This window comes from Cetorhinus maximus, chromosome 12 (genome assembly GCF_964194155.1).
Source record: "Cetorhinus maximus chromosome 12, sCetMax3.hap1.1, whole genome shotgun sequence".
NCBI classification, from domain to species: domain Eukaryota; kingdom Metazoa; phylum Chordata; class Chondrichthyes; order Lamniformes; family Cetorhinidae; genus Cetorhinus; species Cetorhinus maximus.
In genome coordinates, this window is record NC_135890.1 from 24,952,632 (window position 1) to 24,974,513 (window position 21,882).

General features: G+C 46.1%; 1 protein-coding gene and 1 long non-coding RNA gene across 2 annotated transcripts in view; one reads left to right on the forward strand and one right to left on the reverse strand.

The window, feature by feature from the left end:
- Window positions 1-21,882, reverse strand: part of lhfpl3 (LHFPL tetraspan subfamily member 3) — a 332,577-nt gene that overhangs the window by 24,037 nt on the left and 286,658 nt on the right. The window lies entirely within an intron of this gene.
- LOC144687306 (uncharacterized) lies at window positions 3,961-20,163 on the forward strand. Its single transcript, XR_013578110.1, has 3 exons — window positions 3,961-4,062; window positions 7,472-7,587; window positions 19,676-20,163. It is a non-coding gene; the product is annotated as an uncharacterized LOC144687306 (long non-coding RNA).

A 21,882-nucleotide genomic window follows, 5' to 3' on the forward strand; every position in this document is an offset into this window, starting at 1 on the left:
CCGAAACAATATGGATTTTAATATATATTCTTATTTTCCAAGATCCAGGCTTGTTTGGAATATCTGCATCACCATTGCTGGAGTCCCATTTCCATAGTCTGGTGTTACTTTGTGACAATCCTCATTTGTGAGACTTCTACTTTGCTGATTCTTTCGAGGGGATTGGATTCACCTGTTGGTAGCATCAGTCCAGGTGTCTCAACAGGAGGGCTTTGATTCTGGAAGCACAAGTTAGATCTATAGAGCAACATTAGCTTCTGATCATAAGATGTTTCATCATTGGTTCTGATGCAGTGAGACCTTGATGCATCTGCCTTCTCACTAAGACTTCCACAGTCAATTGTTATGGATTTTTACCCTGCTACTTTTCTTCAAAAGCTTCAGAGGTTTTGCTGCTCAATCATAGGTGGGAATTTTAACTTCCAGATGGGAAAGCAGCCTAGCGAAGGGTTAGCCCATCCAGAAGCAGCAGTGGGAGTCCTAGCTGATTTGAACGGTCGCTCCTCATGAACATGCTGCTGACCCACTTTCCATCCAAAATAGGAAGAGGGGGGGTGACAGGAAGCAGCAGAAAAATGGATCCAGGTTAAGGGCGAAGACGAGGATCATTGGGGGCAGGGGGAATAGAAACTGATGTTCCAGAGGGGGTGGAGCAACGGTTTGCAAAACAGTGGGTGGGACATTTGGGAAGCAGTGACTTACACAAAGAAAGTCTTTAAAACTACTTGGAAAGGCTTTGTCCGCACACCTGGACGTAGCTGCTCTCTTCCAGGTTCAGATGATATTTGGTGGCTCTGGGCTGAATAATGCAGTTGTGCGCCAATGGCAGGTTCCGCACTGGGAAGTCAGTGGCGTTCTGACTTCTGGGTGTTGGTGCACACCCAATAATACACTAATTGCTGTGAATTAATGGAAAGGGCGGGTTACAGACTGTCATCCCATCCAATGAATGCTGGAGAGTCCAGTCTCTGAGGCTGCAGGCTGTGACTTGGAATAAGGTGACGGTCAGCACTTTAAAGGGCCCCCTGCCACGGGACAGTGTGAGGTGACCCCATCAGATGATCAGTTGAGTGCATCTACTATACATAGTGAAGCTTTATACATTTTCCAGCTTGGCCAGGTAAGTCAATTTAAATTTTTAGCTAATCTCTGCCAACCATGTCAATCTTCATAGATGCCAGAAATTTTAAAAATCAGCAAGTCTCCCACCTCCTGGCATTGAGGAGTTGTACATTTATTACATATGTCCATGCATAGATGTTTGCGGCAGTCAGAGGGGAGGAGCACATTCTAGAAGGATCAAAGCTGCCCCTAGATTCCGTGAGGCTGCCCTTGGTGACCTCCTGTGTGCAGCACGTGATCAACGTGGCCAGCTCATGCCGAGTGCTGGGGAAAAGAGGGCCAAGAGTTCACCAAACCCCTTCTGTAGCAGTGGCAAGATGTACTATAGAAACCTTTGCTGTATTAAGGCAAGCCTGGTGTCACAGCCATCCACTCAATCACAGCAAGGGCCAGCAGCAGGAGCATCACCGTGGTCCCTCAACTCATCATTGTCCTTGTCCTCAGGGGATTGGCCTCCATCTGGAGTATCATCCTCCAGGGCATCTCCTCTTTGGATGGCGATGTTATGGAGTGCACGGCCATCAGGGACACATGGGAGGGTGTATAATATAATGCACCTCCAGATCTGCCCAGGCATCAGAATTGCATCGTTGGGTGACCAATGGTCTGCTCCACTATGGCGCTGGCTCTCATTTTAGCTCCTCTCTGCGTCAGGTCTGGGCGCCTCACAGGCATCATTAGCCATCTTTTCATTGGATAGCCCTTATCACCGAGTAGTCATCCCTCCAAGAAATCCAGGTCAGTGAAAAGGTCTGGAATCTAAGAGTTCCTAAAGATGTATGAGTTGTGACTGTTGCCCGGGTACCTGGCACACACCTGCATGACCCGCCGATTATGGTTGCACATCAGCTGCACATTGACCAAGTGGAAATCCTTTCTCTTTATGAAGGTGCATGGCTGTCCAGCAGGAGCCTTAATGGCTACATGCATGCAATCAATGGCCCCCTGCATCCTGGGGAAATATGCAATCGCTGCAAATCCTTGGGCTCTAAGCTATTTGACGTTGGACATCCTGCATGAAGCAGATGTAATCCCCAGCCCTTCAGAACTTTGCATCTGTGAACACCTTGATGCAACGGTGTGTAGCAGGCTGTGTTATCCCACTGAGGTCTCCATAGGCTGCCTGGAATGTGCCTGTTGCAAAGAAGTAAAATGCCACTGTCACCTTCAACACGACAGGCATTGGCTGGCTCCCAAGGCAGTTGGATGAGATCTTCGCTGTGAGCATCTCACATAGTGATGTCAGAGTCACCCTTGAAAGCCTGAGTCATTTTCTACACTGAGTCTCACTCAGTTGCAGGTAGCTGAATCCCTGCCTGTATACCCTTGGGATAGCATAAGCTTGTCTGTGCATCTGATGAGGGTTTCTGGGCTCCTCCTGACCATCGGGGCCTGGCATTTGTCTGTCCCCTTCCTGAGGAACCACAGCATCCTGAGACTCCCTTCTTCCTCTCGCCCTACTCCTCCCATCCTTCCAATCCTTCTCTCCTCCTCATTAGAGGCTGTGTCTCCAACTTAGACAACAATCCCCGCCTGTCTCCAGGGTTACAGGCAGGAGAATATTCAAGGGTAATGGAGATTGAGCAACCTAAGCAATAATCCTGAAAGAGGAGGCTCTAAACCAAAACAGATCCAGGAAATTTTCCATTTTTATCTTTGTGGATGCAGGAGAACAGGACTGCATCTCTCAGGCCCACAGAAAACTCTGGTCTGCAGCCAGTGTGATCAAGGCTCCCCAGAGATCACCACTCATTCATCCCCTGCACCCAATCTACCAGCTGGCTCAGTGTAACAGCCTGTGGACTTTCTCCCCCCACCAACCAGCGAGCTGCATCGAGGGTCCCACTGGGGGCCTGGAGTTTGTTGGTAGTGTTTAAATAAGGGATGAAGCTGAGTTAGACTCAAGCCTGCGCAGATCAACAGATGGAACTATCACTCTGCTAACTTTGCACTTGCTTTGGGTACAAGTTGAATTTCTCAGCAGAAATTCACACTTAGTAGGCCAACTTTGTAGCTACAAACATGGTCATATACAATTATTTTATGTTTCTGTGGCACTGTGGAATTCTCCTTGTAACATAGAAAGAACAGTTTACAACCAGGAGTACCCAAGGCCATGTACCAGAACTACTCCATTACATCTCAGATCTGCCTGCCTGCTTGTCACACTCCCAAATTCCATCCAATAAATCTTTTGCATTTTTCCCCAACTACTCCTTGCTTGTAGAACTATAATTACTGTTGGCTCCTGTTGTGTGTGTACATTCAGTCGGTCTCATGAAGAGGGCCTGAGTCTTGTATGGTCAAACATTAAGTGTTTATTGATAACACATAATTATGTACATATATACAAAGTATAGTCCACGCTAGGAGCTAACTACATGCTGGCTTCTGCACAGGTCTCTGTCCAGTCCACAGCTCTCTCTGGATTCTGGTCATGTGACTCTTCACATCACACTGTAGGTGGTACTGTTCCCAGTCTCGCATCAACCCTTGCTATGCCAGATACCCTTATACTACAGCCCCAATTCTCAGTGAGAGTCAGGGGTTGCTACTGGGAGAAGGGGTTATCCTTACAATTGTCTGATCCATGGATGTATAAGAGTATTTACCTTGGTTTATTTGTTTAATCCTGACTGACAGGATTGTATTATGTAGGCTCTAAAAATACTTTTGTTTTTGTTCCCATCTCATTTTAAAAGGCTGTATTTATTCATTAAAGAATGTACAAAACGTGCACTAGTGGATCTGTGCTTTTGTTTTATAAAATACCCATGAGAATTGATCCATTGCGCTGAACTAACTTTTTAATCTTTAAACTTCTATTATATTATAAAGATATGACGGATATTTCAGGGTAAATGAGAAAAATTACCCTCTGACATTGAGGAAGCAATTGAAGTTGTGAATACATTGACCACGAACACCAATAAAAAGCGAGTAAGTTCAAATAAAACCATTCAATTTAGTTTATTGTATTCGCTGCTCACAATGTGATCTCCCTTACATTGGGGAGACCAAATGCAGATGAGGTGATACATGCAGCTAAATAGTAGGAGGTGAAAGAGAGTGATCATTAATCTGTCACTACACATCTAAGGAAGTACCAATTTCCAACCAACACTTGTTAATGCTGGTCCGGCATTGACCGTGGAATAAATGAACACAGCCTTATACCCTATAGCACAGTGTAATGGAACACTCATGTCCTGCACTACCCTACCCTCTTCATTAAAACTATCTTCCAGTTTCTCCTGCATTAGTTAGCCTTTCCCCCCAAAAGGGACATCACTGGGCCTTAATGATAGTCTGTATCCAGAAACCTGTATGTGTAGGGACTGGAATTAATGATCTGGCCTATAACTTTCCTTCTCTTTCTGTCACCTCTTCCAGATGTCAAGAACTTATCAGTTGGGTAACTTTTTGGATAAAGCTTACCATTTTCTAGCAAGGAGCTTCTCTCATTTCTCCAAATGTAATGATGGGGCTTGCATGGGCACTCATTTTCTAGCCAGTATCCTGTGCATTATAAAATCAATATGTAGCATTGAATGGTACCTCTGTTTCTCTGATGGATTCTAGCAGTGTGCTTCATGGAAGAAAAAAACCCTCGTTTTTTAACTCTCTTTAAATTGCAACTGTTGTACCTTCATTTAAAGAAAGCTCATTCATTTTGTTATAGTTAAATTGCATTGTACATATTTCAAAGATTTCATGTCTAATAAATCTCTACCATTTCACAATAATTCTTCATAAAATGCAGGAGGCTGACATTTTATCCAGTTGGATGTGAAATGAACTCAGTTTGCCGACAGCAGAATTGTTATGCAGTGTAACTGTTCATTGGGACTGATTGCTTTGGTGTTAAGCTTTTATAGAGAAGACTGGGACGTATCTTTTCTTCTAAAAGTACTGAAGTGCTGCGGTGTTGAAGTTAGATCCAAACTTCTCCATAGAAAAGCCAGAGGGCAGTAATCAATAGTGTCAAGAAGACTTATCCAATAAGGGTACAATGCTTGATGTCAATGGGAGTTAATTCTTTAGAAAACCAAAGGAAGCAGCAAAGGGATATTAATAAAATGGGGAAATTGGCTAAAAAGTGATAGATGAAATTGTGTGTGTGAAATTACACTCTGAATGGGAATAGACTCCGTGGAAGAGGACGACCCAACTGCCTGAGAGGTCCAGGCACCTGTGTCTCAGCATTAGAAGGATTGTGACCTGGAGGACACTACCATCCTATTTGCCAGGGAGACATAGATAGATTATTAGTCATATATTCTCAAAAGATTAGCAGCAATCACTGACTACACATCCCAACACCTCTGCTGCCTTCAGGGCTACTCCTATCCTCTCATGTGAAAAAAAAATTGTCTTCATGTCTCACTAAAAACCTTGCCATTTCTCAAAAACTTAAGCTCACTGCACAGCAGAACCAACAAAACATTAATATTGACTTTGTTTTGAATACCAAGTTTCTATTCAATATAAGGCTCTTCTTGAAACAGTACCTGGACACACCTTCCTATATTCCATGGTAGTACATCGTCTAGGTAAAATCTGCAGGGCTGTGTCATAAGAGGTGGCTGGCTCCACACTTATATTTGAAAGTGAAAGTCGCCATAGTCCCAGGGGACCAAAGGCTGCTCTCTCATTGGAAAGAGACAACTGGTGGCGAGTTTAACCTGAGGGTCAGGTGAGGGGCGAGGGTGATGTCACTTTAAAGGTTGATAAGGCCATTAAAATACATCATAACGCTAAAATAATTTAGCTCTGGCATTCCACATGGTGGGATGGGGTGTGCTGAACTTGTACTAATGAGGCATGAGTTGCATTCATCAATAATCTACAGAGCTTGAAGCCTCTAGGCTCAGGAAGAATAGAGGAGCTGAATATTATTTAAATTGAGAAAGACTGCAGAAAGCTGCAGCACAGAGGGATTTTGGAGCACTCATGTTTGAATCACAAAAAAACTAACATACAAGTTCAGCAGGTAATAGGTAAGGCAAATAGAATGTTGGCCTTTATTTCAAAGGGAACAGAATATAAAAATAGGGAAGCCTTGCTAAAACTATACAAGGCATTAGTTAGATCACACCTAGGATACTGTGAACAGTTTTGGTCCCCTTATCTAAGGAAAGGTATGGTGGCTCTGGAGGCAGTCCAGAGAAGGTTCACTAGGTTGATCCCGGTCATGGGGGGATTTTCTTATGAGGAGAGGTTGAGTAGGTTGGGCCTGTACTCATTGGAATTTAGAAGAATGTGAGGCGATCTTATTGAAACATATAAGATTCTTAGGGGGCTTGACAGGGTGGATGCTGAGTGGCTGTTTCCCCTCCTGGGAGAATATAGGACCAGACAGGATAATCTCAGAGTAAGGGGTCTCCCATTTAAGACAGAGATGAGGAGGAATTTCTTCTCTCAGAGGGTGGTGAATCTGTGGAATTCTTTGCCACAGAGGGCTGTAGAGGCTGGGTCGTTAAGTATATTCAAGGTTGAGATAGACAGATTTTTAATGAGTAAAGGAATCAAAGGTTATGGAGAAAAGGTAGGAAAGTGGAGTTGAGGATTATCAGGTCAGCCATGATCTCATTGAAAGGTGGAGCGGACTCGATTGGCCAAATGGCCTACGTCTGCTCCGACGTCTTTTGGTCTTATGGTGAGTAGGCTCACTCACAAACTAGTTGAAGGATTGATTGGTGCAACTCTGGTGTGAAACGGGTGTATTTTGCTGGGGTGCTTGGATATTAGAGTGCAGATTTAAAAAAAAAACAATTTTGGCTCAAGTTTGCCACTGCTGACTTATGGAGCAGCAGGAAAGCTGCAAAGTGTTTAGATCACCCAGTTCACTGTCAACTAGCTGAACTATTAGAGTTGCCAACCTTTTAGGGTTGCCCATTAATCTCCTGAACATCTCTGCAAGCGACCCTAGAGGAAAAGGAAATTTTGCAATAACATCCCTCTTTTTAAAAAATGGCTAAATTCACCTCAGCAAAAATTACACTTTTTTGTTTACTTCAGGTTTTTTTTCCCCTTATTATACAGCTAAGGGGATATTTGAAACAGTCACAGCTTGAGTCAGGATGGGTTCATATCCTACTGCATTCCCACTGTGGCTACTTTTTATATATAAAATGAGAGGCCACTGGGTTTCAGCTTTCACAGAAAAAGAAATTGAATTGTACAAAGGTGATCACAAAACAATTATAAGAATCCTGAAATGAAATGGACATCATAGAAAGGCATGCAATATTCTGATGCCTTGAAGCAATGTAGGACTGTCTTTCGGCGATACATTGTTTTTCAGCTGTCAGCTTCTTCAAAGCTGCTAGTTAACTTTTCCCTGTAGTTTTGCAGGTTGGCATGTGTACCTCAAAGAGCGCGTAGGAGAGGAGAGGAGTGTCGGCCAAGTGGGTCACGCACAAGACGCAGCCCATGGAGGGTCCTTCCTTGGTTTCGGCTAAGGTGAGATAAAGGCCATCGCAGCAGTCTCAAGAGGCTCTTAACAGATAATTTAATACAGATCATGAAAACTCTGGCATTTCACATTGTTATTCCTTCATTACCATTAAGAGTTCCTTTTTCCCCCATGTATTTATTGCTTGGGAGCTCTGGAAGACGATTAAGCCTATTGGAAGTACCTGAAGCACAAACTTTGAAGCACCTCTTCTAGGCACGGAAGATGTTTCAATGTAACTCATCAATCACCAGTTTAAATTGGCCATCTTGTGGCTCATTAGGTATCACCCCTGCCTCTGAGCCAGAAGCTCTGGGTTCAACTCCATTCCAGGATTGTTGGCCATGGAAGGAGCATTCATGATGCGTTTCAACAGGTTGATAATTGGCATGCTAATGCTTCCAACAATTACCCATTATTCCCAAAGGGAAAAATATGTGCGTGAAGAAACAGAACAAACTTACCAGTATAAATCCTGTGTAAGCCAGCGTGGAATTTCAGCATCTATATATTCTTGAATTATCATGGGGCCATGTTGAAATGTACGAACATTTGGAAAATCCCACAAATCAACAAAGAGCTGAAAATGATAGCCGTTACACCCTAGCTCATTTTCTCTTCTGTTTATCCCAAGGACATTGAAGTCAACTGTAGTGTCCTTAACATTGGCCTGGTTCTTGCCATGGCAATAGTGGTGAATGCCAGAACCCTGAGGAAATCCTGACCCGTGCAGATGTGCGGTATATACCTAGGAAGTTTAAACTTCTGATGGGCAGAAAGTGTCAGAGGCTTGGGCTTGATGTTCAAACTTACCCAGATATTTACTCCATCCTTCTCTTGCTGTTAATTCTCAAGAACAGGACAATGACTAACAGAGGGAGCTGTATTACCAACCCCCCTCATACTCCCAACACTGCTCATCCTCCCCTCATACCCCTTCTGACGATGCTCCCACCCACAGGCACTGCTCAGCCCCGTGCCCCCAACATACATACATACATACATGCGAACAAGGAGCAGGAGTAGGCCATCCAGCTCCTTGAGCCTGCTCTGCCACTTAATAAGATCATGTCTGATCTGATAGTAACCTGAAATTTGCATCCTGCCTACCCCTGATAACCTATCACCCCCTTGTTCACCAAGAATCCATCCACATCTGCCTTAAAAATATTCAAAGATTCTGCTTCCACCACCTTTTCAGGAAGAGAGTTCCAAAGACCCATGACCCTCTGAGTGAAAAAAAATTGTCTCATCTCTGTTTTAAATGGGCAACCCCTTATTTTTAAACAGTGACCCCTAGTTCTAGATTTTTCCACAAGAGAAAACATCTTTTCCACATCCACCCTGTCAAGACTCCTCAGGGTCTTATATGTTTCAATCAAGTCACCTCTTACTCTTCTAAATTCCAGCGGATACAAGTCTAGCCTGTCCAATCTTTCCTCATAAGGCAACACACCCATTCCAGGTATTATACATATTACATTCCAACACTGCTCACCTCCCCACAACCCAACAACCTTCACCTCCCTGCATCCCCAACACTGCTCACCCACCTCTCCATACCCCTCCTGACAATGCTCAACCCCACATCCCCAATACTGCTCACCTCCCCAAAACCACCCAACAACCCTCACCTCCCTGCATCCTCGGCAATGCTCACCCTCCCTTCATACCCCTCCTGACAATGCTCACACCCCCAGAAACTGCTCACCCCCACATCCTCAACATTGCTCACCCTCCCCACAACCCTCCAACAACGCTCACCTCCCTGGATCCCCGACACTGCTCATCTCCCCTGCATACCACCAATGCTCACCCAGCATACCCCCCTCACCCCTCTCCCAACAATGCTCATCCCTTCAACTCCCCTCCCAACAATGCATAGCCCCTGCACCCCCGACCATGCTCACCTGCCTCCTCGCATCCCCTTCCAACAATTCTCACCCCCAACAAGCCCCACTCCCACCATCCCCCAACCCAAGCTCATACAGCAATTAAAAATCTTAAACATATGGTTAAAAAAAATCCTTAGGAACTTTAAAAAAAAACTTACCATAACACAGCAAGCATGCTGACCTTAAGTGAAATCACCAGAGCTGCTGATATCAGAAGGGACATGGTCTCACCACTCCTCCTCCTCACCAGTCCCGCTCGTGGATCCCTGAGGATGTCTCCTCATTCCTCACTCCGAGACAGAAAGTCCTGGCTGGAAGGAGGGAAAAGATAAGGCCGTACTTTTAATCGCGACCATCGATGATCACCATGGCATCGCTGCTGATCAGAAAGATCTGGGCCATTGTCCCAGCTGAGGTTAGTTGAGTCCGGGGAGATGGGGGTAGACACTAAAGGCGGAATCGTTCTGATCCCATTGGCAGGCGTCAACGGACAATATGGCAAGAAGGACAAAAATTGGTTTCATGTCGTTGTGAAATCAGTTTATGATCGTCCGCTCCACCCATCAATGGGGGGATGCAAGGCAGGAATCTAGTTTCAATATTTTAGCATCTCATAATAAACCCTGCTTGCCGGAATCATCCCCCCACATCAAATTTACCACCCACGTTGGCATGACTTCAGAACGATGTGCTTCATGACTGTCTTTAAAAGGTGTGGACATCAAGGAAGAGACGCCGCGCATTCGGGGGGGGGGTTCTGCGGTTAGGTGGGGGGCACAGGCAAGTCGCCTTTCCCGGCTGGCTTTCAGTGCAATGCCAGGGCAAGAGCTCCAGTGCGGCTGACACCGGGAATGGGGGGATGGGCAAGGCAGCACAGACTGAAGAAAGTACACAAGCACATGTTTGTGGGGATGGGTGGCGAGGGAAGCGGCCACACACTTGGGAAAGCTTGTCAGAAGTGAAGTCAGCTGTGACCATTGACATGTTTGGAGTCAGGCCTCTGAAGCTTTTCTACCCACTCAAGCAACACAAAAGCATGAGTGTGCCACCAGATGCTCCAGAACTTTTCACACCTCAGGTGCAGACTGCAAATTAATGTGCGTTTTAGGGGGGGGCAACAGAACAATTGGCCGACTGGGCGAGTTGTACAATCACCTTGTAAAAGGTGGCCATGGTGCAGTCACTGGTGGAGGTGCTCAGAGCCTATTGCCATGCCTTTATTAAAGTTTGGGCCAGTATTCCTCATGGTTCAAGCTAACAGTGCAGCCTTGCAGTGCGGGTTAGGAGAATGCCTGTGCCTGAGCTGAGAACACAGCATGCAGTCCAGTGGGCAAAGCTGCTGCCAATTGGTCAAGCGGAGTGGGGTGGAGGTGGGCGGGGATTCGGACAGCCATGAAGCGCACGACACACTGACCATCCAAGTGGCGGCCAGCACCCTCCTGCATGCGTGAAGGGACCTGCTTTCAGACTTAACCAAGAGAGGGTCTTAGGCCACATATGCTAATGCACGCGACTCTCTCTTTGATCCTGCAGGAGGAGAACATTAGGATCATGGAGCCTGGTGATTTGCCTCATGGTTTACAGGGAGCAGAGAAGAGGAAGAAGAGTGCAGCAGAGGCGCCTGACTCAGTAAAGGGAGCAGCACCTCCCTCAAGATGAAGGTGCGGGAGGGTCTGCTGCGCACGCAGCTGAAGATCCAGAGTGAGCCGTTGCTCGTAGGCGCCTCGCTTGACCCAGGGTCCATGGACGGCGCTTGTCATTCCTGCAGATGACTGAGAACCAGTGTTGCTGAAGACTGTGCATGTCTAGGGAACTGGTTTGTCACATATACCACTTGCTGCAGGGTTTGGCGCCACCGGGACATGGAGGTCATCCACTGCCAGTGGCTGTGAAAATGACCGTGGCGCTCAATTTTTACACCAGTGGCTCCTTTCTGGGTTCCACAGGTGACCTGTGCAGGATCTCAGAAGCCTCCAGGCACAAATGTATCCAGGAGGTCATGGACGTCATCTTCACAAAGGCACAGAACTTTGTGCATTTTGACCGGGATCAGGAAAGCCAGGAAGCAAGAGTGCTGGGATTTGTCCAGATCTCAGGTTTTCCACAGGTGCAGGGCGCCATCGACTGCACTCACATGGCACTTAGATCTCTGTGACAACAAACAGTCCACTACGTCAAATGAGGTTCCAGTGCCTCGACACGTCTGGTGGAGATGGAGCACTGCAATACAGTCCCCAGAGGGTGTCGCGCATCATCGTAGCTTGCTGCGCGCTACACAACCTAGTGCTGCAACAGGGGTGAACCTAGCTGAGGAGGAGATGGAGGAGCTGCATGTCTCCTCCAATGAGGGGGATGTCGAAGGGGATGGTGGTGATGAGGTCCTCGAAGGCGAGGATGCTGGCAGTGAGGCCATCACACTGGCCGGACGAGGCAGGCGCGCTCAGGAGGCTCTCATAGCCACAAGATTCATGGAGGATGATGACGAGATGCAGTGAGGACAGTCCCGACATCCTCGCCTTGCATCTGTGAACGTTTGACTCCTGTGTGGCTGATAGCTCAGTGCTCAGGCCCCTGGCATGGAGACACAGTGGAGACCCTAATAGTCGTCAGATTCCAGGAGGCTGACGACGACATGCAGTGAGGCCACTCCGTAGATCTTCACATAGCCTCTGTGAATGTCTGACTCCTGTCTGGCTGAGGGCAGCTCGCTTGGTCTTTGTGATCAGGGTCATATCATGGAGACGCAGCCATGAAACTTTAAATGCTCCTGATCCTTTTGTCCGCCTTCAGCACCTGACCCCTTCAGGAGCACAGCATCACTGGACACAAATGCTGAAGAGATGGGGGGGCCAGCCCCACCTCAAAGATGCTGAGAGCACAGAGAGAGAATGACGGAACTCTGTGACACCTGCCCAGGACATTCTGGCAGCAATGACCAGCACCATCGAGGTGCAGACATCACTAATGTGTCCAGGGAGTGTGAAGCCGGAACATCACTTTGATCTGAATGTTACTCTCTGCACAGGGAAGAGGCTCTGGACTGAGACACTAGCCTTTATCTTGTGCAGGAACCAAGGTTTCACATCTGAGTGACACGAACACTGCTCATCAGAACAAGGAGCCATAGGCAAGGAAACATTCTTGGGAGTTTATTTACAATAGTGAACATTATGTACAAATGATTAACACCTGTGCCCAGCCTGTGCAACTACATCTTCTTAACCTTCCTAAACCTGCCACTACATCCTGGTGCATCCCCAACATCCACAGCAGAGGTGGAGGCAGCCTGCTGACTGCTACGCCCTGTCCGTGATGACCTTGATGGGCATCTTCTGGAGGGCCAAGACCTGGAGAGCCCCGGCCTGCTTTCGGTGTCCTGCTGTGGGCCAGTTGCACCCTCCCCGGTCTATGGAACTGGAGCTGCAGGGGTTCCAGGATGAGGCGAGTTGGATCAGCCGGACATTCCTTGAGTCACCTGGGTGGATGGCCCCGGGGTGTCAAGCTGCTAATCCTCCTCATGGGTGCCTGACAGCATGAGATCGAGCTGCCCTGCACCCATCTCACGTTGATACTGTTGGAGACCAACTATGGCATCAGCGATGGAGGTCAGCCTGTGCAGCAGTGCAGGACCGATGTCTTGGACCAAGATTTTCATGGCGGCTGCCATCCTGCCAGTGTGGACCTCAATGTATTGGTGAGTGTGCTATCACCTTGGACTGAGGGCGGCAGACTCCTCCATCGTTCCTTGCAATCTGAGAAGCGCACTAGGCATCCCTTCCTGATGTTCCTGTGATTCCCTTTGCCGCTCCACCAACTAAGTGAGGACCGAGTCCAGAGGTTCACCATCTGACTTGGACTCAGCAGATTCCTTGCCTCCAGCAGTCCTCCGAGTGCTGATGACCAAGGATGTCCCTGGCTCTTGTGTGCTGTGCTCACCAGATTGTGATCCGGAGGCTGCTCTACATCTAGGTCCCACCAAAGTGTGTGTCACTGCACTGGTGGAAGATGTGGGTGTGCGTCGTGATGGGTCTTCAATGGTACTACCCTCAAGGTCCTCATCCGAGGTGCTCTTGGTGCTGGGGTTGGGGTCACGGTTACCTGAGGGCGACACGTCAGATATGCCTAGGAGAGAAAGTGGAGATTATTAGTGCTTGGCAGCCATATTGAACACAGAACAGTGGGCTCAGAGAAGCGTTGACAGAGGGACGATCTGGTGCAGGATCCTCACCTGGGTGTTCGCCACTGAACTCACCATCGCCTAAGGAATGATCGATGTCCTCTCTCGCCAACTCCAACGTTCAACGCTCAAACGGAGCGATGACCTTGATGTCCAGCACTCCACCCTGGATCTCCCGACAATTGTGTGTGATCTTATCCTGCATAAAGACAGATGGAGAGAATGTGAGCAAGACGCATGCTAGGCCAAATGAGAAGTCTGCCAGGCATGCTTGTGTGCTGAGTGGAACCATGGGTGGAATGAGGAGGCAGTCTCCAGAGGAGATGAGGCCAGTTGGAGATGTGAGAGTGTGTGTGAGTGGTGATGCCCCTTGAGCTGGCAATGAATAGTGATATGGGCTTGTGAGCGGGTGAGTTGAGACTGATGAGATGGTTGACTTATCCTGGTGGCACGGATGAGATAATTCATTCTTTTTCTGCACTGGATGGCCGATCTCTTGCGTGCAGCATTGGCACTGACCACCCCTGCCACCAGCTCCCAAGCCGGAGTGGTGAGACTGATTGGCCTCCTGTGACCAGAGCGCGGGTAGAGAACTTCATGGCGGGCCTCCATGGCATCCTGAAAGTGTCCCAGAGGTGCAATGAATCGGGGAACTGCAATCTTCCTGGATTTTGGGGCCATGTCTTCAGCAGAGCAGCCCTGGGCTGCAAGCAGCGTGAAGTGTAAGTGCGGCTGCATTTTAAATATGGCGCTCAGCATGAGGAAGTGGCGACGTAATGGTGTGGCGGGTCAACCAGAGGCCGCCCGCCAGCGATCTGGGGTGTTTCCAGTGACTGCAGAATTTATGAGGCAGGCTCAAAACCCCACCATTTATACGGCTCAAAACCCCACCATTGCAGCCGGTGGGTAAAACGACTTTTTCCACGCTCACTACTGCAGTTAGTGCAAATCTGGCACGATTCTGTCCTAAGTCTCCCCTTGGAGGTTAAACTTACCAACTGAGCCAGAGGATAGCCGAAGTTCCAAATTTTAAAAGGACAGTGTCAGGGATTTAGGTTCTTGGTTGCTAAGTTTCCGATTTGCAAATTCCTCCTCTACTTGTATCCAGTTAGTCGTAACTAAAGAATCTTCTGCAGGCACTGAAACCCTACCTGGTGTTAGGAATAATCCTGCCCCCGCAGAGGTCTGCCTCTCTTGGGTATTGTGTGCTATTTCCTGCTGGAGTAAGATTAACAGCAGAAAATGCTGGACCTACACAGCAGGTTAGTCACACTTCAGTACTGCGGACTCCATTAACCTTCAGATTGATTTTGGGAACACACTCAAAAGATTATAACCCAACCTTTTCTCTTTACTGATTTCATCTCAAATTTTGAGCATTTGTAGTTCTTTTTCTTTTCGTTTTATAATCAGTGAAGTTAATATGAAGGTGAATGATATCTCCCAGGTGCTGGGAGACAGCTGATGTAACAGAAAGGACAAGCGTTACAAGGACACTGTCAGAGTAGAGGTTGGAGCTAGAAGGTTTATATGCAAGAAAGACTTGCAAAAGGAGTTCCAAACACAGGCCCCAGATGCAAGTTTAAAGAGCCATTGAATTCACTCCGACTGCACCCCTGATAATGCTCAACCTCCTCACACCTTCTCCCGACAATGTTCACACTCCCTCCAGACAATGCTCACCTCCACATCCCCTCCGAAAAATGTCCACCCTCCCTCACCCACACCCCCCCAAAACTCCCAGCCCCTCCCACCACAAACTCATAACTCGGCAAGGTGACTTGTTTAAGATGCGAGGATGCTCAGTGGAGGAGGTCTCATGGTGCCCAAGTGAAAAGGGGAAGGTGGTGGTTCTTTTACTATGCCTCCCTTGTCAGCTTGCTCAACCTTTTCTTGGTCTGGTCTGCTGTACTGGGAATGAGAGAGGTGCCAGCTCCTGACACTTGCCTCTGGCTACTCCTTCTACTGGTTTTCTTCCACGTGATCCCATCAAAGTTCCCTTTAAACCCTCGTTTGTTTAATCAAGATCTTGAGTTCTGCATCAAAAATATGGTGAGCTCTGAGTTCAACACTTTTGCCTTACATAAAATGTACAGCACAGAGACCGGCCATTAGGTCCAACTGGTCCATACCTGTGTTTATGCTCCACATAAACTTCTGCCCACTTTTGGCAAGATAGCAATTGATACCATGAGCTCAATTTTCCTATTCTCAAACCAGAAGCACCGAGACTAACTGTAGCACCACTGCTACTGCTGGTGCCCCGGCTAATTTATCCGAATTGTCACTGATTAGTAATTGGAATTTTGTAGTTTGCATGGGCCAGCTGTCTACTGAATAAACCCACTGTACCATCAGAAAGACCTTGTTTTGTTTTTCAGTTGACTCTACACTTTTTAAGTTGAAAATTTAACTCAGCTGAGACTAATATATTCAGTTTACACGCCAGTTGCTGCAGGCTGTACTGGCAGAATGGGTCACCATTAATTCCAAACGCTATTTCTACTGAAATTTAATAAGTAATTTGTAAAATGAGATTGAACTGCATTTGTTGATGGACATTTTAATTACACATTGATCAAGCATTTCAAACTTCTGATCTCTTTTTTCTCCCTCCTCAACATATTGATAATGATATTTAAGATTAATTTTCAGATGAACAGCAAAGCAACAGAAGCTAGAAATCTGCACTGTGTGACAAGTTTCATAGCTCCTGTGATTGGACGATAATTAGATGCCTGGTGGTTTCGAAATTAAAACTATGCATTGCCATGTCCATGTTTGGAATAAGAATGATCATTTAACAAAAATGCACTGTAGCTTAAAAGCTGAGGTGTTACACTATATATGAATCGTTTCCTGTTTAATGTATTCCAAGCCTGTCTTCTACTTAATGCTCCTCTAGGTTTCATGCAGATGCTATGCAACAAAGCACTTTATATTTATTATTCATTGGATTTCTGGGGAAATTGTCTCAGATCTGCTTAGCATTCTGTAATGTACCAAGACTATGGTTGTTTGATGCTTTTTGTACACCAGGGGCCCTAACTTTGTCATGAATATCACTCCACAGTTCTTTTCCCATAAGCTCAAATAACCAAATGCTTGTAACATTTATTCTCGTCTTTCAGATTCACTAACTAAAGATTCCTGTTACATTTCTGTACCACGTTCCCAAATAATTCAAAATTAAAATACCTGACATCATTCAGAATGCACAATGAATAGCAGCTAGTGTTATGTATATATGTATTGTTATTATTTGGTTATTATTGTATTTGGTAATGTTCACCTGTCTATTTTAGACCATAGAATTATAAGCTTGATTTTAACTTTTGCTTAGGATCAGCTGGGAGGGGGCCTAGTGGTAAGCCAAAGATTTTAACTCCTGGGCCTCATCTGGATGCTCTGGCCAGTTTCCCACTTGAAACTGGCAGAAAGCTGCAGCTGGCTGATTTTGCTTAATCCTCTACCAGACATAGTATGAGAAAGCTTCCTCTATTCTATTCCAGAATTACGCCTGAACCCCATCCTATTTTTGTATTAGCGTGGATTTTTCCATTTCTCACAACAATCCTCATGATCTCTTTGATGAACTTTAGTGTAGTGTTTTGTGCCAAATTATGTTCAGAACTGTTTTATAAACCTAGAACCACCATGAACTAATCTAAGACTGTCCAAGCTCACTTTACTTTGAACTTTGGGCTGGCTCAGAGAGTAGTTTATCAACTCATCAGTTCAAGCTGCATTCAAACTCGCATCCTAAAAGTGAAAGTACAAGGCGCTAATTCATTCTTCTGCCAAATCTCAGGACCACTAAAATATAAAATATTACTAGCTTACAATATAGCTCACTTGTCAGGATGTCACCAATCTACTATGACCATCTTATTTCATAGTCCAGGTTTTTCTTCCCTCTGAGGTTCTCCAGCATTCTCCAGCCGAGACTGCTTATCGTTACAAGATGGCAATAAGCACCCCACAAAATTATTAACTTAGAGAAAAAAAATTCACAAGAGAAAACATCATGAACCTTTAATAAAAGAGCCAGTTTTGTCCTTAAAAATTGTAAGTTATTAAAGTCCTTTTGGTCCTCTTTCTTTAAAACTAAAAATTTTTAAAATTGAAACACTACTGCTTGTGTACGTTTTCCCTGTTGGCTGAAAATAACTCAAATTTAGATCCTTAACAACATTTAGACGAGCAACAGAATTATTGGGCAGAATTTTCCACTCGGCGTGCGGGTGCGCGCCCGACATGCTCGAGTGTGAAATATCGCGCGATGATGTCGGGCGAGCATCCCGACATCACCGCGCACTTGCGTGATATTTCGGTTGGCGGGCACGCGCAAAGGTTGGGAGTGCGCCCACCCACAATTAAGAGGCCTATGAAGGCTGTTAAAGTACCAATTAACAGGGATTTTTCACTGCCCGTCCAACCTTACGGTTGGCGGGCGGGCGAATCGGCCAGGTGGCCTTTGTATTTTTCAGGAAACCTCATCCAAGGGCGGGATGAGGTTTCCATCATTAAATAAAAAAAAATAAAAATTATGCACAGAATTTTTATGACGTCCACGCACAGGTGACTCATTCCAATGCGTGGACATTTTTTCTGGATTTTAAATTCTGCCTTTATTGATTTTAAATTCGTCAGCTCCCTGAGGCAGCTCTCTGCCTTCTGAGAGCTTTCCTTCTGCGCTCCCCTGCGCCCGTGCTGACTTCAGCGCTCGCCCTCCTCCTGCCCCCACCCCGGCAGTGCTGAGCCCTTCAACGTGCCTTTCATGCTGGCTGGCTGTTAATTGGCCAGCCAGCGTGAAATCACGGTCGGGGGCCAATCGCGGGCCTTATAGTTCCTGTTATCATCAATCAATGATTTATGCTGGACATCCTTCAGCATATCTTAATCAAGCAGAATACAACCTACACTGTTCATAAATAAAGTTAAAGCCGCTTTTATGCAAATCTTTAAGATGCATGCATAACAAAGTTGTATATAAATAATCCATTGGCAAACTTATATGTTGGTGTTGTTACCTTCCTCCCAATTTTTTTTGCTAGTTCTCTTCTCTAGTTCATTTTTTAGTTTGGTGTTGCACGTTTCCTCACTCTTCCTCATTTGCAATACTCAAGATCCCCTCTCCCTTTCCATGCGTGCATCTGCATTCCAGCTTCTTTTGTTCTGTGCTTGGGCCTTTGCAATGCCAATTTACACATTCTTCTCACAACCTTCATCTTACTCTCAGATTTTTTACACAGTACAACTGGTGTTACCAATGTTGAGACACATGGCCAAGTACAACCGTTATTCCTACATGTGTAACATGGCTTTCAAGTCTGTTTATCTTCTTGCCATCTGCTCCTCAATCATTCACGTGTTCACTTGCCCGGCTGTTAAAAATTCTTCAAAGTCTTGTAATCATGGTAAAAAAAAGTCATCCAATTTGTCTGTAGACACTTTAGCTGATGTTGCATATTTAGTTTAAACAGTTGGAATGTTGACTTCAGAAGTATTTTTCACCAGAATTCTAACATTCTTTTCAATAACACTGACTCTTAAGGCCCCGAATTTCTGTGCAGTGAATTGTCAATTAAAAGAGATATGCATCTGCTGGTGGCCTAGAAAGGTATTTACATAAAAGGTCCTTGGGTCAGCTCCTTTACACACCCTTTGGGGTAGTCATTGGTATGAATTCCAAGTAAAATGAGTGTGAGCATGGGAACTGCAGTGCAGCTTTCTTGCAAGGCAGCTTGTGCATAAAGCCTGCCAGAAACAGGTCACCATAAAGGGCAACTGCACCCTGAAACTCTTCACCCCTTTTGAGCAGAAGGCCAAGGAGCTCAGTGGGAGAAGGCATTCAGTGCATGATGATAGACAATGCCAGTTGCATTTTGAGGCACCAGGTTAGGGACTGAACAATTACCTTGACATCCCTGTGAAGCATCACAGAGCTTCCAACCCCTTCCCACACTCTATAATTCCAAACGGATAATGTGTGTCCATTCTTATTTCTATCATTTCCTGCAGATCCACCACAGCAACAGGAGTTATAGAAGGGGGTAGACAGTGATGAAGAGGAGCAGCCAGCCTTCTGGCAGAAGGAGATTACAAGGAGAAGGAAAAGAGTGAAGAGGATCAGACTACCCATGAGTCCCAGTTATATGATATGACTGTCTCTCTCTGGATAGCAATACATGTTAGACCACTGGCTTTTCTCCTTGGGAGCACTGCACCAGTGCAATGTGGGAGCGAAAGCAGACTGCCCAGGAACAATCTCCAGAGAATGCAGCCAGGAGCAAGCTGCCCTGAGACAAAGTCCACTTCAGTTTTATGAGCCTTTTGTGGAACCTGGAGCCACACCCCGATCCTGAAACTCAAATGACAACCTCAAAGCAGCACAAAAGTAGAAGTAAGGCATGTTTAGGCACCCAGGCAAGCATAGTGTTAAAAAGAGAGTAAGTAGGTTGATTGCGTGCACTTTGGAACTCACTGTAATAAAAATAGAATGTGCACTGATGTGATGCTTTGTTATTGATGGAGCCTATAATTATACAGCTATTGATGCACATGTGGTTCTCTGATGATGATGATGAAGAAAAGGATGACAAGGATCTATCATCTTGTCCCAAATTCTATGGGCTGTATTTTACAGGGTGGTGGGGGGGCCTGGAAGGAATGTCAGTCCCAAATAGGCCGACTTTTAAAAATCCTGCCCCGCAGCACTAACACACTGGGGGCGGGATAAACAAGCTCAAGGTCAGACTTCCATCCCTCAGTGGACGGGAATCTGGCTGGCAGCTCTAGCAGTCCTGGCAGTGCCAGGGCTCAGTAGTGGGCGCTGCCAGGACTGCTAGGAGGCGCAGGAAGAAGAGCGATAGCCACCGGAGAGGCAAGTCCTGGGGTTTTAACATGGGGACGGATCACAGAGCTGAGGGAGGAAGGTGGGGTGAGGGCCAGATTTTGGAGGGCAGGTAGTGTGGAACAAAGTGGGGGTTGACATCTGGGGGTGGGGGTGACATCTTCGGGGAAGGGTGGTATCGTGGGGGGGGGGGGGGTTACATCTTGGGAGGGGGAGTGACTTCTTGCAGGGGCGGGGGTGGAGTGGCATCTTTGGGGGTGCTACCAACGCACACTGGGGATTGCCCTCCCTTCCTTCCTGCCTTTTCAAAGAAGGTCTTTCAAAAGCAGCCTTCGCAGTATTGCCCAGCTGCTACTGCCCAGTGTTCTTTGGCAGTGGAAGTGGATTGAGGCCCTTCGTTGCCGATTAATTGGGCAGTTAAGAGCCTCAATAGGCCTAAGGGTGGGCGCACTAGTGGGCAACCTACCCACCCTACACATTATGCGGAACAGATCGGGTGTGGGCAGGTTGGTGGCCCGCCTGCCGAAAATACGCCTGGTGGAGGAGGGCATAAAATCCAGCCCTATGTCCACCATCTTTGCTGTGCAGCCATGTGCCAATCCAGCCCTGTGATTTCCCGTGTGTGAAGCAAACCTTCCCTCGGCAATCGGAAGCCACAAGTGACGGAGCTGCAAATTATAAGAAGGGATCCTTCAATTGTAATGGGTATTTTAAAAAATATATAACTGATGCCTTACTGGATTAGTTGGTTTTCAGCTCACACACTGACACTGTGAACAGCACAAATATTACAGTAATAAATACTATCAGGTCCAGCTTATTCCTGAAACAGTAAATTACAATAAAAATGCTTTAAAGAAATAGTAAATTAGCAAATATAATCACTTTAATTTGATTTTCCTATTTTTCCTTCAGCTCTTTCATTACTTAAAATTTAATTCCAGTCTTTTCTGACGAGCTATTTGTCCTGCTCTAATAAAAAGCACACTTCTAAATGTTTTACTTCCTCTTGGTTTCTATCATCCATTTCAAGATGGGAACAAATTCTAAACAATTTGTTTTCACTGACTGAAAACAAAATTTGTACACTCGGTTTCCAAACAATCCTATTCATCATGACTACAAATATGCTTAAATTATAGCTGGTGTAAAGGTCCCACAGGGATGGCTGTCTTAGAGGATGTCACAATGGTACAGCGGTACAGCTGAATATGTTCTTCTGAGATGGGTGCCAAGCCACATCTTTGGGTTGGAGGACTGGAACCTTCAGCTTACATATTTACCTAATCTGGAATAACTTCCTGCTGTTACATTGGGCAAAATGAACAAATTTGCATTTATATAACTACTTTCACACTACAAGACATTCCAAAAT